At 48.9% G+C, this 19,323-nt stretch overlaps 1 long non-coding RNA gene across 1 annotated transcript in view; it reads right to left on the bottom strand.

The window, feature by feature from the left end:
* The window catches only part of LOC142498779 (uncharacterized), an 80,513-nt gene that overhangs the window by 32,728 nt on the left and 28,462 nt on the right, over nucleotides 1-19,323 (bottom strand). The window lies entirely within an intron of this gene.

Raw genomic sequence — 19,323 nt, 5'->3', positions numbered from 1 at the left:
AAAACTTTAAAAAAAAAACAATACAATGTTTACGTTGACAGTGATAATGTCCCTGGACCTTATAGTTGCTGCCTGGATCACTTGCAGACTCTCTCAAAGTCTGTATGTTGATGGAAATTGGAATGTTTAACGTTCTCCCTGGCGCACAGTCCTGGGAGTTCTCAAACCATGTAAGAGGCAAACCCTCTGTTCAGCTGTCCTCCACTCAATAAGTGCATGAGTGGGGAAAAAAACAGACACAGTGTAACAATGTAAGGACTATGTTAGGCAATTAACACAGAATCTTGCTGATTTGCAACTCACATTTGATGTGTCTTTCAGCCAGCGTGTGGTTAATATTGAGAGTGGTGCCATTCATACCACTTTCAACCTTGGATGTTGCGACTAGGCTAATTGCTTAAAGAATCTCTCCCCATATAAACAAACATGAACAGGAATCTGGTGCAATACGTCTTGATTTAAAAAATAAATAAATGTAAGCATCGATAAAAAAGTAAGTACCACACACACTTTAGGCATTCTTTTAGGCTTCAGGATGAGAGAGCCAGTACAGTCCTATGCTTTGATGAGGAAGAAAGTCCACCTGCTCAGACTCAGCTGTTCTTCCTCCCTCAATAATGAAGGCTGCCAGCTGCCGCTATTTCATTAAAATAAAAAACACAGTTGATACTGCATGGTCTATATTTAACCTATAACATAAAAGAAGAGAATGGGCACTTTGGATTTTGCAGCAATTTTGTATTTATTATGCCATAGCCAACATGAATGGCATAATAAAGAATAATTTGCTGCACAATCTGCACTGCCCCTACTCTTGTTCTACAGATACAGTACCCCACAAGATGAGAGCATTGGTCAGATGCGTTTGACTCTTAAAGCTGCAGTCCAAGCAATATCCTAGGCTTGGTCCCCGGTAGTGGCGGCAGCGGTGAGCACCGCACACCAATCACTCACCTCAATAGTGGCAGGCCCCAGTGTCTTCTTGCGTGTTGGCTCACGCAGTGCGGTGGCGCGTCAGCAAGCAGGGGATACAACAACGATTGTGTTCCCGTGTGGCGACGCGGTCACGTGGTGCGCTGGGAGCCAATACGAGGGCAGATGGCTCGGAACAATGGGTGTGCATCTACTGTTGACCAATGGCCATGCCGCTCCCCCCCCTATTTTGGCCACGCCCCAGCACCTCGCATTGCTGCCTACAAACCGCAGATCACGGTTTTAAGCTGTGCAGACGCCACCAGCCGCGCGTGCAGCAGCCTCCACCAGGAACCTAGCCCTACATGTGGTTTTTTTTTAAATAAATCAGTTCTGTACTAGGAGAAAATACTTGTGGCATTTTATAAAATAACAACAACTCTGAATTACATTTTTAATGTATTATAATGTAACAAGCACTTTTTTGTTTCTATAGCAACCTTTTTACAATGTCACATTCCCTTCCTCTTCTAAAACAGGCTGTGTCACACCCCTTTTTGAGCCCTGCCCTCTCTCTAGCAGTGCACCCATTGTATCTAGTCATTGCCTGGTCACATGATCTTCCCCACAGAACTTTGCATCTTTGGTCCTCTTCTGCTGCACTGACAGTCATTTAGTGAACCCCCGAGCCGAATCTTCACCGATCGATCACAGGAGAACGGATCGATCGGCAACTTAGCTAATTACTTATCATTGTGGGGATTGTATTGATGCACATATTAAAGGGAAGAAAGAAAACGCAGCTTGAACTGCTGCTTTAAGCTAGGTAAGGAGTGCACAAGAATATTCTATGTTTGTATTGAACCTATTTCATGCTGGAAAAAAAACATTTAAAACAACGGTGAGATTAGGCTACGGCAGTGGTGAGCAGCCCTACAGTCCCTAAGCAGTTGGGCTATGATCCTTTTTAGCCTAAATCCATGCAAATCGCCATTTATATCGCATTGTTCAGTTACTACAGTGTGGTCCAAACTCAGTCCCACACACCTCTTTAAAACTGCAATCCAAACCTGCAGATTTTTTTTGCATAGGGTGAACCCCGTTCATTTCAGCTTCGGGGTCCCCCAGCTTCCGGAGATACTTACCTCCGAATTCGATGTCGGTAACCTCTCTCCTCGGCTACCAGCAATACAAAAAAATCAGCACACACAAGGAGAGGTGCAGTAAGAGCAGGCACCCACTGTTACAGGTGCAAAATAGGGCAATATTTCAAGGCCTCCTTGCCCCTTCGTCAGCCTTCTGCTAACTTATCCTTTCCTTGTGTGTTCTGAGTGTTTCTGTGTTGCTGCTGTTTAGTTTGGATACAATAAAGAAGAAACTTGGTGAGACAAAAAGGAAAACGTACGTCTATCATTTTCTCTTATTTATTTTTTCAGTGCTGATCCAGTAGGGTATTTTTTAAATTGAGTGGCAAACTAAGGGTCAGACTCACAGGTCCCGTTTTTACCATTCTATTTTTACGATACAACAAAAGAGCTACAGATCCCTGAATGCATTGAGAAGGAAGTTAAACATATATACAGATGGCATCTGAATGGTACTACCTGTTAGTAACTCAACTCCTGCATATCTAGACGCATTACACATATATATGGGAGCACTAGGCTGAGCTGCATTTGTATTTTTCCATTTGCATGCCTACATCAAGCCCCCATATGACATTGTTGCTTCCTTCATGCTCATATGTACGTTAATTAGTGTTGATAAAGCACTGACTCCTTTTATTAAACGCATACACTGACACGCTCAAATCTGTGTGAGGAATTCGGAGACTGATCTGAATTTCCGTTGGGTTTAAATATGACTAAACAGCTGTCACTTTTCAGTAAGTGTAAGAGATGCCTGCCTTTTCCCCTAAGTCCCGCAGAGTGTAGTGCAGCTGTTGTTGCTCTGACAAATAATGTGACATGATGTTACATTAAACAATATGGTTTGCAGCAGAATTAGTAATAAGGGGAACCCTGGTTCCAAAATCACAGCCAGCCCTGGTTTAAATAAATAATCAACTCTACAGAATTCTGAGTGCAATCTTAATAATATGCTTGGGTTTATGAAAGTGTAATAGTGCTATTTAGGTAATACCACATGGAAAATCCCATTGACTTGAATGGGAGTTTACGCGTGGTAGTGTTCGATTGGCACGATCACAAATTAATCAATAACCCCCCTCTGAAGCAATCTGATCTCTCTAAATAGGGTTAGAACTGTACCTATTTGGAGCAGAAGGATCCATAATTGTAGGAATTATCAAAAACACAGCAACTTTATTGCACATTGTAACAAATATTATGTTTCAGGGATTCCCCTGTGGTGGAATCCTGGCAGATCATTTCTGGTGTTCTGGTCTCATGATGTCTCCAATGGGGAGAAAAGGAACAATGTTTTTTAATATACTTATTACAATAATTAAAATAACACTGACTGATCTAGTCCAGATCTTTACGGCTCACAATAGAATGAGAGGGCTTTAAATGACGGGGTGCTTTGAGAAAGAAATAAAAAAGCAGGAGTGGATTAACCTGCCACCCTTAGATGGATCCAGTTGGTAACGCTGGTTACTGTCCATTACCAAGATGAAATGTACGTGGAAGACCAAAGGGAAATAAAGCACGTATTCCGCACCTTATGTAGTCATTTGGAAATCCGGGTGCAACAAGACAGTCCGACTATTTTTTGACAGTTTCAAAATATATCTTCAGCATTTATCTGGTTTAGAAAAAATCCTTTATTGCATAACAAGAAACATGCAAAAAAAAACGGCGATGTTTCAGGCAATCAGCTCTTCGTCAAACCTACAGACGGGTCGGACAAAGGGCCGAAACGTCACCGTTTTTTAGTTATGCAATGGAGGATTTTTTCTTAACCAGGGAAGTGCTGAGGATATATTTTGAAATGGTTAAGATAAAATGTATATCAGGGTATGTGATTTCTAAAGTACAGTACAAACATAAGGTAAGATGATCACCTAATATTATTTGCAAGTGGCAGCTTACCCAGGTCCTAGTTTTACAGGCTACACTCTCTTTTGCACTCAGTGCAGTCGCTCTTGGATAAATCTATTTGGGTGATATATGTAACCCCCCTTTTTCCCTGTACAGTATATATTAATATGTACGTGTACGTGAGAGACTATTCAGCCTGCAAAGAACCGGATACAGTCAGACAACGCAGCGGGAGACATAGCTTATAAATAATAGTACTTTATAGGTAGGGATCACAGGAATCGCATGCAGTGGCGTTCAACTTCAGGATACCCAGAACAACAACACAAGGCAATATACATATACGGTGGTATAACCACAAACCTCATTGTGCAAATATCACAGAGTCACTTGTTCAGTCCCGTTGTCCCATGTGCTGACTAAAAGTGCCACTGTAGATGCCGGCACAGCGTTAGAGCTCGTGTAGTGTTGTGTAGTTGAAATGGTTGCAGGCCTGTTACTTTACAATGGGTGTCATTGGTAGAATCCCAGGGGGGAGATGGAGGCCGTGTTCTCCTTGTCTTTTTCATACATGGGGATCTGGTAGTAACAACTTCAAAGGTCGAGGACTGAAAACAACTTGCTCCCTGTGACGCAATCGAACGCATCTTCTATTCTGGGCATAGTATACTGGTCTGGGTAGTCTGTTTATTTAATATGCGGTAATCGATACACATTCGCACTGCTCCACTTTTCTTCCGGCCCACCAAAATTGGACAAGCATAAGGGCTCCTTGACTCTAATCTTATACCTGCTGTCAGTAACTCCTGCAGGTGACGCCTCACACCAACATCAGCTGAGGACAGCCTCCTTGACCTCTCTCTAAATGAATGGGTATCATGTATAATTTCTTCCCATCTTGCTGATACATCCCCCTAAACAGGAAGTAGAGTTCTTCTCCGCTCTCCGTGGCTCCAAAAGTACTCTTTAGGGCCTGCAGATACTCAGCAGGGGTGACAGCTTCTCCCCCCCTCCCGAACCACTAGTACTATAGCCAAAGTGGGCCCTTTAAGACTCTCAAAGACTTTCTTATCCTGCTCTGAGCCCTACCATTCTCGCACCATTTGGGTGGCCTGCTCTATCCACCTCTCAAAATAATCCTTCCCATCTGTTAAAGTCTGCAGCCGCCAATAGTAATTGTCCCCATTATGAGATTGCATGGACTTCTCCACTAGCCGTTGGAGCTCATGTAGTGGAAATGGTTGCAGGCCTATTACTTTGCAATGGGTGTTGTGCCCATGGCACATAGAAAGGATACTGATGTGTTTGCAGGAGCAATCTTCCAACTGCTTTCTGGCTTTATGACTCACAGCTTTGAACCGCAGCTTGCACAGTGTAACGCTGTGCTCACCACAAACAAGGCGGGACCCCGGTACTGACGTGGGAATGGGTATAAACACCACCCACAGCCACGGGGGCACGTCTGGAGAGTGGATGGTCAGTCAGCCGGGTCAGGATTGGAGATATTGAGTAGTCTTGATACTTGCCAAGGTCAGAGGTAGGAGCCGATAGAATGGCCAGTGTCCGATAGTCGTGGTCGGGGTTGGAGCCAGTAGGAGCATAGAAGTCTGTAAGCCATGGTCAGGATTGGAGAGGTGCGGATTGGAGAGTTAAGCCGGGGTCGCTAAGCCAGAAGTGCGGAGTCCAAGAGTAAAGCTGTGTCGGTACACAGGAGATCAATCTGAAAGCAAGGCAACGGGAGACAAGACAAGGCAGGACAAGGAACCAGGCAGTGGGAGAAAAGCGCTAACTGGAACTATGCTCAGCCAAAGTGCAAGTGGCACAGCTGAGCATATATGGGAGAGCAGGACCAATGAGAGAGAGGGGAGGAGTAGAGTTGCGGCCTCAGTGGAGGCTAGGATAGGTAGAGTGGTGCAGGAGTCAGGTGGGCGTGATGAGGATTGTTGTTGACGTGCAGCGGTAGAGCGGTGCACACGCGTCACGTGAGCGCTCTGCGCACCGTAACCGGGGGGGTGGAGCCAGACCCCGCGATGTCCATGAAGCTCCTGCGTGAGTGCGCGCGCTGTAAGGACAGCGCGGTTGCGTGAGACATCAGGTAAGGAGGAAGTGTCCTGCTCTCTACGACCTCGCTGTCTTGGCTCCTCAGGAAAGGTCCTCTCTCTTCTCTCTCTCTCAGGTCTTCTCCTCAGCTCACTCCTCCCTGCCTGTGTATCTCCACACCCCTGTTGCCATGACGTCTTCGCTTCTTGGGGTTCAATGGGCTTATCGTTTTCTCCTGCTCTCAGCCATTGGCCAGAGAGTATGTCTATCAATATACTTGGCACCATCGTATGCAGAGCAGATTTACTCCCTGTACAGGCGGTCCTCGGTTATCCAACGGAATCCGTTCTGGAAGGAGCGTTGGATAGAGAAACCATTGTAAAGTGAGTCCCATGTTAATCAGTGGTGGTGAGTGTTGAATAACGCATTCCAGCGTCGAAAAACGGCCCACAGGGTTGCATTGTAAAGCGTTGGATCTGCCATTTGTTGTAAAGTTAAACATTGGATAGCGAGGACTACCTGTATATCCACCGGGGGCCAGTGTGTATACATAAATGTATACTTAGGGGTGTTACATATACTGTATATAAAATTTGGACTACTCAAGCATTCCCCTGGAATCAAATGGTCACTGAATGCATGTGTTGTAATTTACAAAATGCCACAAATAAATATATCATGCGTGTGTATTTTTATTTAAAAAGCAGCCGTACCAAAAATAGACATTAGATTATAGGGAAATACAGTATAATAGAATAAGTGAAACCCATGTACAAATACACATCAGGGAAAGAAGCTCCTGCCTCAGAGAGCTTACAATCTAAGGACCAGATTCCCTGAAAGGTGCTAAGCTTTAGTACACATTAACTCCCAGTCATTTCAATGGGAGATAGGGTGTGCTAAAGCTGATCACCCTTTAGTGAATCTTGACCAAGTATGTAAAGTTTCCAGCAGGGCCGCAGACAGCTTTCCTGGGGCCCAGGAGAACAGTTTGCACTGGGCCCCCCACCCCCCACCTGCCCTCAATGTCGGCGGCCTTTGCAAGACTCCCCCTCTATATCTCACACTCCCATCTCTTCCCTCCCTCCACACCCACTACTCTCTCTCTCTCCCCCACACACCCCGCCCCTCTCTCCCTCATGCCCCCACCTCTCTCCCTCTAACCCCCACCTCTCTCCACATCACACACATAATACCTTTCTTGCATATCACCCCCCCTGCACATCACACACACCCCACCCCTGCACATCACACACACCCCACCCCTGCACATCACACACACCCCACCCCTGCACATCACACACATCCCCACCCCTGAGGAAGCGCACTGCGAAAAGCATTGGGCTGTCACTCACAGGCCACCATAGACCTTTTTCTCAGCGTGAGAATCAAACTTGCTTGTCTGGCACAGTCACTTGCGGACATCACCGCACAAATACGAATGCGCCCTGGAGGAGACCGCCGACCCGATCTGCTCTCGACTGTGCACGAGCCGAGGGAGGAGAGAGGAGGCAGCGAGACCTTCTCCCAGTGTTCCATCTTGGAGAGGCGAACGCCACCGGACCACGAGGCGAGCCACTGACAGAAACCCCAAAAACTACGGTAACGCGAAAGACAGGAGGAGGGGAGATTGAGATCACTCAGGATCACCTGTATGCTCGAAAGCTTTATATTCAAAATGTGCAATGAATAGAGGCATTTATTGCATCTATCTGCTGAGTCTATGCGCCAGAGGACCTCTTTTTTCTCCAGTACGACTTTTGGAGGGACGTGGAACTCCCTCTTTAGACTCTAGCAGCTGGACTTAAGTATTGAATCCAATCTTGACTTGGAATACGGGACAATTGACAGGATTGTATTTTATATTTTTTCAGGCTCTGATGATTTTCACATATTCACTTACTACTGCAAACGAATACATTTGTTGTTTAACACAAGTTTAACACATATTGTTCACTATTTTCACATAGCCCTTAATTATTATACACATTAGATAGTTAGTGGTTAGCGCTTCTTTTTCTTTTTTCACATACCCCCCTGCGCATCACACCCCCCCCCCTGCACATCCCATACATCCCCACCACTGCACATCACACACATCCCCACCCCTGCACATCACACACATCCTCACCCCTGCACATCACACACATCCCCACCCCTGCACATCACACACATCCCCACCCCTGCACATCACACACATCCCCACCCCTGCACATCACACACATCCCCACCCCTGCACATCCCATACATCCCCACCCCTGCACATCCCACACATCCCCACCCCTGCACATCCCACACACCCCACCCCTGCACATCACACACATCCCCACCCCTGCACATCACACACATACTCACCCCTGTACATGACACCCCCCTGCACATCACACACACCCCCCCCCTGCACATCACACACATCCCCACCCCTGCACATCACACACATCCCCACCCCTGCACATCACACACATCCCCACCCCTGCACATCCCATACATCCCCACCCCTGCACATCCCACACATCCCCACCCCTGCACATCCCACACACCCCACCCCTGCACATCACACACATCCCCACCCCTGCACATCACACACATACTCACCCCTGTACATCACACCCCCCTTGCACATCACACACATCCCCACCCTTCCTGCACATCATACACGATCCCCACCCTGCACATCACACATCCCCACCCTACACATCACACACATCCCCACCCCTGCACATCACACATATCCCCCCTGCACATCACACACATCCTCACCCCTGCACATCACACACATCCCCACCCCTGCACATCACACACATCCCCACCATTGCACATCACACACATCCATATCCCTGCACATCACACATATCCCCCCTGCACATCACACAACGATACACCGCTCCTGCACATAACCCCCCCTGCATATCATACACCTTCCCCCCTGCACATCACACGCATCCCCACCCCTGCACATCACACACATCCCCACCCTTGTACATCACATACATCCTGTCTGCACATCACACCCCCCCCCCCCCGGCACATCACACGCTTCAACCCCCATGCACATCACACACATAATACCCCCCTGCACCTCCCATTGTGCCCTCCCCTGCACATCACACGCACACCTTCAGTGCTGTGCCTTCAAGCTGCTGAACTTCCGGCATGGGGGTGGGGCCTACAAATGAGGCCGCAACAGCAGCGGAGAGAGGCCTGCTGCACAGGGGCGAGGGGGGTGAGGGAGGGGGGAAAGCTGGGGGCCGGCAACCAGATGCGGTGCCTCCAGGCCCGGGACAATTGTACCGGCTCTCCCCCCCCCTCCCTGTCGGAGGCCCTGGTTTACAGTTGCACACTTCTGCTATGTATACCATAATATGAGTAATGTGTATGGCAGGGTCCTCAACATTCCAGTGCCCAAGGGCACACTTGAGAGTTCACGAGAGAGTGGTGGGCACCAACCAATTAACACACACGCAAACACACACACAAAATACACTTATCTTGGGGGGAAGGCCAGTCCCGCTCGTGGATGCAGAAGTCGGGCCCCACTTCTGAGCAGGCCCGACTTCTGGAGAGGACCGGCATGAGCGAGAAACCCGCAACAGTGGGCGGCGGCACTGCGGCAAGCTACTCACTGGCAGCCGGCGAGCTACCGGTAGCTCGCGATCGACGTGTTGGAGATCCCTAATCTACGCCGTATTATTATTAACTGGTTGGCCAGTCAATCGTGGGCACCCATAAAAGGATTGGCGGGCATCATGGTGCCCGGGCACTGCGTTTGGGGACACATGGTATCCATATACCTGCAGACCATATTTTCTTGGTAGGGCTATTACACTTTTAACACCACAGTTACATTGGGTTTCTATGTTAATCAAAACCAGAAAGGACATTTGTGACAGTGTTAGAGTGCCCTCTTATGGCCCTTCCAGTGCTTCTTGTATTAATTAAAGAATGCCAGAAGCTGTCTGTAACAGGGACTTATCACTGTTGGAAAAACTTGCCTCTAATCCAGCAGTGTGCTGGTTAATTGCACACCAGCAATCAACCAGATCTGGCTGATTAGGACTGTCAGAAAAAACCTGTTCTGAGAAACAGGAAGGAGGTTTTCTTAGCCCACAACTAGGGCTGACCAGAGGAACAGATGTCTTGAGCTGCAGAAGGCTGTATGCTGATAGCAAGACAAGGGGACCAGACCTTCTATACCTGGACACAGGCATATCCATAGCACACAAGGCTGCTGACCCAGGAGAACAGAGAGGCCTTCCCCTACAGCAACAACAAACAGATAAGAGACTTTCTTCTGGGCGCGTCTAGAGTGTAGGATAATCTTGCAGGCCGTGTCAGGGTTATAGAGGACAGCGTAAACGTGGTACTTGCCGAGTCTAGGAGTGTAGAGTAGCGGATCGTTGGGGTACGTAGCCGGGGTCAGGATTGGAGAGAGTAGAGTCGTCGTATTCCAAAGCCAGGGTCAGTGCAGGAGAGAGCAAGATCGTCGTATACCAAAGCCAGGGTCAGTGCAGGAGAGTATCACAGGGTCCAAAGTCCAAAGCAGGGTCAGGCAGCAAGAGAAAGGCAGGCAAGGCAGAGTTCAGGATTGCAGTGAGATGCAGCGTCACAAACCAAGGTTATGCTCGGCAAAGACTGGAAGTTCAGACAGGGCATTTAAAGGGCCTCCCACCAATAGGAGGCATCCAGGAAGCAGTGGCACCCTCACCGATAGGCTGCTGGATCACGCAGGTGCGCCCTATTGTGCAGCCGATTAGAAGTGGAGGTGGGGCCATTAGTGACTGCGCGTGCACCGTGCGTAAGCCGCGTATCAGACTTGCGACTCGGTTGCGCGCCACCCATGCGCGCCACGACACCCGTGTCAGTGCAGGGGTGGAGACTGGAGGCGGGACACGAGGGGAGATGGGAGTCCCGCTCATGAACGCTGTGCCGTGTACCTCTGTCATCAGAGCGGAGTCGGGGGCGGAGACCACAGGGCGCCGAGGAGAGCGCAGACCGCACATGCATCCCGCGTCATTGGGACAGGAAAGCGTCCTGGGAACGGGACCCGCGGAGACAGACGGAGCCCGCGCACTGTCCACGCGCCACATATGCGAACCGCCGCTGAAATGCCCTTTCTGAGTGCCTCTGGATCCTGACGGACAGGTGAGGGTTAAGGGGTTTGAACCGCCGGAATGGCGGATCCTCACACAAAAAGAGAAAATACAAGGTTGAAAGAAGAAAATTCTGATTTAACAGACCACGTTGATGAAAAGAAGGAAAAGCTGCACAAGCTACAAAAATTAAAGAAACTATTGGAAGATGAAAACTTTGAAGCATTAGAGCAACACACAAAAGCAGAGCACCTTTTGCAGAACAAACTGCAAGGTCTGTGTACGCACCTCAAGAATACCGAGAAGCAGCGATCTCTGCAGGAAGAAAATCTGCAGGCTGCTAAAGAAGTACAAGTGCTGCAGGAACGTCTGATTACCCAGTGTGTTCCAGCAGAGCAGCATGAGAAACTGAAGGCTACCATGAGCATCAGTAGAGCAACGCTAGAGGCCAAGGTTAGAGGCCAGGTGACTCGGTACAAGAGGGAGCACAAGAAGGTCCAGAAACAGAGGCAAGCAGCTGCGGCCCTAACGAAGAAATTCACAGTGCTCCACAATATAATGAAAGATACATGGAAGCAAGCTCAGAGAAAGCACAGAGAAGAGATAAAGACCCTGAGAGGAGAATTGCAGGATGCACTCAAGAAACAGGGATCTCTCGTGGATGAATTAAACTTGCAGAAAAGACTACAAGTGGAAGAGCTTGAAAGACTGAGAAATAAGATTACAGTACTGCAGGGAAAGAGAGAGTATGCAAAGACTTTACGGTCAGTGGTTAAAACTTTGGAGTCTGAAAAGATGGTTGGAGAAAAAGGTTACAGAATTAAAACAGAGTGAGGCTCTGTGGACCAGTAAAGTACAGGTGTCTCCTCTGCAGAAAAAGGTATTGACCCTGCCCAAGCGTCGGTATCTCACAGCGACTAAAGCCCATGAAGACAAGGGTATAGTGAGAGCTGGGGACAACGCTCAACTGCAAAACGAGATTGCAAAGTTTGAACCGCCTGAGCATGCACTAGCTAAACCTTGAGCTGCCCAACAAGCAACAAACAAAGGTCTGACTGCAGAATCAAAACCAGAAGAATCCTTATCTGATGAAGCTGAAAAGATAAGACGTTCTCTGGAAATGGATGTGGAATCGAAACTCAATTCCAAAGAAGCTGAACTGACAACTGCATTGAGTGGAAAAAGAAGTGCAGAAGGACAGCTTCAAGAGCTAAAAACTCAAATAGCTATTCTTGAATACTCTTTAAGTGATACCATGAAATGGCACGAGTCTAGGATAGTAGTAAAAGATTCCGGACATCAGAAAGAATTCAAAAGAAAGCTGATTGAGGCTTTGCAAGACCTGAGCAAGGGTTACAAGGAATGGACATTTAGTGCTAAAATGGAGTCCATGGAAAAGATGGTTAGAAAGCTATTTGCGTAAACACTCTGCAACTGTCGCCATACAGTCTGGGGACGCAGGGGATATCTCATGAGCACGCGGTCAGTAGAAAGACTGTACTTGGAAAAAGTTCTCCTTGAGCGACTGAGGAGTGCTGATCTCAAGCACCTTCTGGAGGAGACACAAATAACCTGGAGAAAGGGCTCCAATCCCAGCGGGACTGAGGGTTCTCATTCTCCATCCACTCTCATTCGAGTCGCAGGAATATCTTGAGTGAGAGTGGAAGGATGGGCTTCGGCCGTGGTAAGCCGAGCTTCCCACAAACAGGGGAGGTATGTAACAGGGATTTATCACTGTTGGAAAAACGTGCCTCTAATCCAGCACTGTGCTGGTTAATTGCGCACCAGCAATCAACCAGACTCCACCTGGCTGATTAGGACTGTCAGAAAAAGCCTGTTCTGAGAAACAGGAAGGAGATTTCCTTACCCACAACTAGGGCTGAACAGAGGAACAGACGTCTTGAGCTGCAGAAGGACTGTATGCTGATAGCAAGACAATGAGACCAGACCTCTATACCTGGACACAGACATTGCCATAGCACACATGGGTGCTGACCCAGAAGAGCAGAGAGGCCTTCCCCTACAGCTATAACAAACAGATAAGAGACTTTCTTCTTGGATTGTTGTATATCTATCTATATGTATATATGTTTGGGTTTGGTAACTAGCTTAGCTACCCACCTGGTTCGAGAGGGATGGAGTAAAGGTGTAGATATTCTCCAAAGCGGAGTAGGCCTTTATTTTGTTTACCAGAAAAAGGGGTTATTGAGCCGCGCTCATCCTTCCTACAGTCTCTGGTGTAAACCAACTCCTTTCATTTGTTGCTTCTGTGCGTGGAGATATTCCCCTTCTCCACTGAAGATCCACTGAGGATTATTCCACAGGTAGACCAGTCATAGAAAACAAAAAGCACAGAGCGCACCGAGGTTGAATAGTATTACAATAAAAGTGAATACAAATAACAAGTATCAACTTACATATAATGAATCTGTTATCCAGTGAGATCTTAAGTGGTACAGTCCATGCTGCCCCGTCCGTGGGTAGAAGGGAAGCAACGTCGAGCTCGACCAGTTTATCCCGCGCGCTGGGATCAAGTAGTGTCTTACGTGGTAAGAGCACTGTGGGCACTGCGTGCAGATCAGCCCCTTGGCTAATTGCCACTTGAGAGAGAGAGACTGTGAACTTGGGAGACGTGCGCACAACAGCACATGGACCGCGCGGTTCTGTGCATACCCGGAAGTAGCAGTGCAGAGCAAGACGGAGACACTACTTGATCCCAGCGCCTGGGATAAACTGGTCGAGCTCGGCGTTGCTTCCCTTCTACCCACGGATGGGGCAGCATGGACTGTACCACTTAAGATCTCACTGGATAACAGATTCATTATATGTAAGTTGATACTTGTTATTTGTATTCACTTTTATTGTAATATTATTCAACCTCGGTGCGCTCTGTGCTTTTTGTTTTCTTTATTTTGAATGTTTTTGCCATGTTAAAGGAACAGGCGCAATAAAGCCTCATTTTAGTTTCACCTTAAAACGGTCTCCATTGTGTTCCTCTGCACACATCTCTTACACTGTCATTTAATGAAATCAGACCACGTGGCTTTCAGCTGCTTATAATACTACTGTAAAGGGTATTAAAACTTCTTTGGACACATGAAAGAGCCCTCTCCCCTTCCTTTTGTGCTGCATGACAGTCATAATGCTAGTGACATCATAAAGACACAGGAGCCCAAGTACCAAACGTCACAAATGGCATTTTAGGCATAAAATGTACACAGAAATTTCAAAGGTAATTGAACTTCCATGTGTCATGTAGCTCCTTTTCCTCAATCTGCGCCTTAAGAGTCAAAAATGGTTTTAGTCAAATATTTTGGCACACAGAAATGGAACGTGCTTCAAGATCATCTAAGTTGAACCTGGAGTACATTCTAAAAAGTACGTTTATATCGTTACCGAATAATTAACTTGCTATGTATCAACCAAAAAATTAGTTGACGCATCAGCTGTGAGGGAGAGAGGGATAGACGGGAGGGTGAGGGAGGGATAGAGGGGAGGGAGAGAGAGGGAAGAGAGGGAGAGTGATAGAGTGGGGAGAAAAAGGTGGAAAGAGATTGGAGGGGGAGATAGAGAGAAAGGTGAGGGAGGGAGAGGGGGAAGAAAGGGGAAGTGGGGGCGGAGAGGGAAGGAGAGTGGGGGACGGAGGAGAGAGGGGGGAGGGCAAAAGGTTAAAAAGAGGGAATGAGGGAATAGAGGGGGAGGAGAGAGGGGGAGAAGAACAATGGGTAGAGAGAGGGAGGAGAGGGATAGAGGGGGGAGGGATAGAGGGAAGGGGGAGGAATAGAGGGGAGAGTGTGAGAGGGATAGAAGGGAGAAAGGGAGTGAGGGGTGGGGGAGCGAGAATGAGTACAGGGGGAAGGTGGTAGAGAGGGAAGGGGATGAAGTGGGAGGGGGTTAAAGGGAAGGAGGGGAGGAGTTAGAGGGAAGGAGGGGAGGGGTTAGAGGGAAGGAGGGGAGGGATAGCTGGATGGGGGAGAGGGGAGGGTGAGAGAGGTTGGGGTGGGGAAAGAGAGGGGAGAAGGATGGTGAGAGAGGATGGGGTGAGAGAGGATGGAGGAAGAGCGGGAAGGGGGTAGATAGATAGAGGGATGTGGAGATGGAGAGGGAAGGGAGGGAGGAAAGAGAGGAGGGGGAGAGGGTGGGGGGGAGCGATATAGGGGATTGGGAGAGGGGAGAGGGAGAAAGGTAGAGAGAGAGAAGGGGGAGAGAGAGAAATGGAAGGCTGGGAGAGGGAGAGAGTGAATTAAGGGGAGGCATAGATGGAAGGAGATGTGGTAGATTGAAGGGGGATAGGTGAGTGAGAGTGATAAAGGGAAGAGAGGGATGGGGAAATAGGGTTAGAGGGAGAGAGGATGAGAGGGAAAGGGTAGAGAGGGTGGAAGAGGGAGAGAGAGAAGGGGGAGAGATATGGGGAGACTAGAGAGATATGGGGATGGGGGAGAAATATGGGGGAGGGGGGAGAGATGGGGGAGGGAAGAGAGAAGATGGGGAAAAAGAGGGATAGAGGCGAGGTGATAGGGAGAGAGGACCAGAGGGTAAAGGGGAAGGGAGGGAGAGATGGGTGAAGAGGGAAAGGAAGGGATAGATTGGTGGGAGAGGAAGAGGGGGGAATGAGGGAGAGGGACAGAGAGAGAGAGAGAGGGGGGAGGGAGAGAGGAAGGGAGGGGTGAGATTGAGACATGGAGAGAAAGGGAGGGTGGAGAGAGCATGGGGAGAGAAAAAGAGAGGTGGGTGGAGAGAGAAGGGGAAGAGAAAGAGAGAGGGGAGAGTGTGAGATAGAATGAGGGGTGAGAGTGAAGGGAGGAGTATTTGTGAGAATTAATAATACTGTACGCCGATATTGAAGATGCTGCGTTGTATAATGATGTTGATGATTAATACCTGATAACAACGGCGCTGTGTATGCTGATAATGTATCTTTACGCTGATGAGATATACACTGTAGTTTGTGTAGCTCTCACTACGCACCACGCCATAGCACAACGCAAAAGATAATAGTGAGGGAACCTGCTGTTAAAAATAGGAATATCTTCTAACTTATCTGAATTTGTTAAACCACTATGTCATTTTGGTTCTCTTCCTTTCAGGTAAATTCAGAGTTCCTCTGTTAGAAAGCATAATTGTTACGGCTTCATCATAGTGTCATCAAATATAAACTTAATATGTCATCTGAACACACTATACAATGTATCAATTTGCCTGTTACAATAAATAAAGAATTGTGGGGGAAAAAAATAACATTTGGAATATCAACCCTGTATACAAGTCTGCACAGTGACAAGAAAGTTCATTCAGCTTCTTATTGTAGTACTATCATTCTCCCAGTAGCACAAGCACGATGTCTAGGGGTCACACTCGACTACAGTGACCAGATGTCCCGGTTTAGCCGGAACAGTCCCGGTTTTTAATGAGCTGTCCCGGTGCCCCAAAAATTGTGAAAATGTCCCGGTTTTTCTGGGCAGTCCCGGTTATTAATCAGCCGGTGTCCTCCCTGGGTTGGGCAGGTGGGAGGAGTGGATGTCGCTGCGGAGCTGGTCACATTGGGACAGCTGTAGCCGGCAGGAGGGAGGAGAGCAGGCTGTCTGGCTTCTGGGCAGCAGGTGGCGCTGCAGAGCCGGTCACATGGCAGGAGGGAGGAGGAGAGCGGGCTGTCTGGCTTCTGGCAGCAAGTGGCGCTGCAGAGCCGGTCACATGGCAGGAGGGAGGAGGAGAGCGGGCTGTCTGGCTTCTGGCAGCAAGTGGCGCTGCAGAGCCGGTCACATGGCAGGAGGGAGGAGGAGAGCGGGCTGTCTGGCTTCTGGGCAGCAGGTGGCGCTGCAGAGCCGGTCACATGGCAGGAGGGAGGAGGAGAGCGGGCTGTCTGGCTTCTGGGCGCTGCCGAGCATTCCTGCTCTGAGCAGCTCCTCACTACATCTCCCTGTTCAATGTGTGTCTCTGTCAGTGCGTGTGTGTCTGTCTGTCCTGGCAAGTGTGTGCGTGTGTCTGTACTGGCAAGTGTGTGTGTGTGTGTGTGTGTGTGTGTGTGTATGTATCTGTGCTGGTAAGTGTGTGTTTGTGTGTGTGTATCTGTGCTGGTGTGTGTGTATCTGTGCTGGTAAGTGTGTGTGTGTATCTGTGCTGGTAAGTGTTTGTGTGTGTATCTGTGCTGGTAAGTGTTTGTGTGTGTATCTGTGCTGGTAAGTGTGTGTGTGTGTATCTGTGCTGGTAAGTGTGTGTGTTTGTATCTGTGCTAGTAAGTGTGTGTTTGTGTGTGTGTATCTGTGCTGGTGTGTGTGTATCTGTGCTGGTAAGTGTGTGTGTGTATCTGTGCTGGTAAGTGTTTGTGTGTGTATCTGTGCTGGTAAGTGTTTGTGTGTGTATCTGTGCTGGTAAGTGTGTGTGTGTGTGTGTGTGTATCTGTGCTGGTAAGTGTGTGTGTGTGTGTGTGTGTGTGTATGTATCTGTGCTAGTAAGTGTGTGTTTGTGTGTGTGTATCTCTGCTGGTGTGTGTATCTGTGCTGGTAAGTGTTTGTGTGTGTATCTGTGCTGGTAGGTTTGTGTGTTTGTGTGTGTATCTGTGCTGGTAAGTGTGTGTGTGGAGAGGGAGGAGGGAGAGAGGACGGAGAGGGAGTGGAGGGGAGAGAGGATGGAGTGGCAGTGGGGGGGGGAAGAAAGGATGGAGAGGGAGTGGGGGGAGAGAGGATGGAGAGGGAGTAGGGGAGAGAAAATGGAGGAGGGTAGGAAGAGAGGATGGGGAGATAAGATGGGCGAGAGAGAGGATGGGGCAGGTGAGAGAGGAGGAGGGAGGCGTGAGAGGATGGGGGGAGAGGGATGAGAGAGGATGGGGGGAGAGGGACGAGAGAGGATGGGGGGAAGGACGAGAGAGGATGGGGGGAGGGACGAGAGACGATGGGGAGAGAGGGAGGGGAGGATGGGGAGAGAGGAAGGAGAGGATGGGGGGAGAGGGAGGAGAGAATGGGCGGAGAGGGAGGAGGAGAAAGGATGGGAGGATGGGTGGGAGGAGAGAGGATGGGGGGAGAAGGAGGAGGATGGGAGGATAGAGGATGGGGGAGAGGGAGGAGGAGTCGAGAGGATGGGGGGATAGGGAGGAGGAGAGAGGATGAGGGAGAGGGAGGAGGAGAGAGGATGCGGGGATAGGGAGGAGGAGAGAGGATGGGAGCATGGGTGGGAGGAGGAGAGGATGGGGGAGAAGGAGGAGGAGAGAGGATGGGAGGATAGAGGATGGGGGAGAGGGAGGAGGAGAGAGGATGGGGGGATAGGGAGGAGGAGAGAGGATGGGGGGAGAAGGAGGAGGAGAGAAGATGGGAGGAAAGAGGATGGGGGAGAGGGAGGAGGAGGAGAGAGGATGGGGGGGATAGGGAGGAGGAGAGAGGATAAGGGAGAGGGAGGAGGAGAGAGGATGGGGTGAGGGAGGAGAAGAGAGGATGTGGGAGAGATGGAAAGGATGGTGGGGGGGGGTGGCGGGATAGAGGATGGTGGAGGGAGGATGGGGGAGAGAGAAAAAAGCAAAAAAGGGGGAGCCCCGTTTGATTTAATTTGTTTTCTAAATATTTTTTTTAGTGTGTCCCGGTTTTTACATTTGAAAATCTGGTAACCCTACACTCGACTCCTCCCTCACATTCTCCTCTCACATTCAAAAAGGTAGCTAAAACCTGTAATTTTTCCCTCCGCAATATAACAAAGATACGCCTTTTTCTCTGTTGCTCTACTGCTAAAACTCTGACTCAGGCCCTCATTCTCTCCTGTCTTGATTACTGTAACCTCCTGATGTCCGGCCTTCCTGCCTCTCACCTGTCTCCCCTACAATCTATCCTAAATGCTGCTGCCAGAATCACTCTACTCTTTCTTAAATCTGTCTCGGCGTCTCCCCTGCTGAAATCCGTCTCCTGGCTTCCTGTCAAATCCCGCATCTCGCACTCAATTCTCCTCCTCACTTTTAAAGCTTTACACTCTTCTGCCCCTCCTTACATCTCATCCCTAATTTCTCACTATGCACCATCCCGACTCTTGCGTTCTGCTCAAGGATGTCTTCTCCCTACCCCCTTTTGTATCTAATGCCCTCTCCCGCCTTAAACCTTTCTCGCTGACTGCCTCGCACCTCTGGAATGCCCTTCCCCTCAATACCCGACTAGCACCCTCTATCCACCTTTAAGACCCACCCTAAAACACACCTGCTTAAGGAAGCATACGAGTAGCTCCATGACTGATAATATACACCTCATACATAAGCTTGACTCCTTACAGACGCACTTACCAGAACTCCCTCCTACTGTCTCTGT

The sequence above is a fragment of the Ascaphus truei genome, chromosome 7 (assembly GCF_040206685.1).
Source record: "Ascaphus truei isolate aAscTru1 chromosome 7, aAscTru1.hap1, whole genome shotgun sequence".
NCBI lineage: Eukaryota > Metazoa > Chordata > Amphibia > Anura > Ascaphidae > Ascaphus > Ascaphus truei.
The sequence above is the reverse complement of the archived record's forward strand: the minus strand, read 5'-3'. Positions and strand labels throughout refer to the sequence as shown.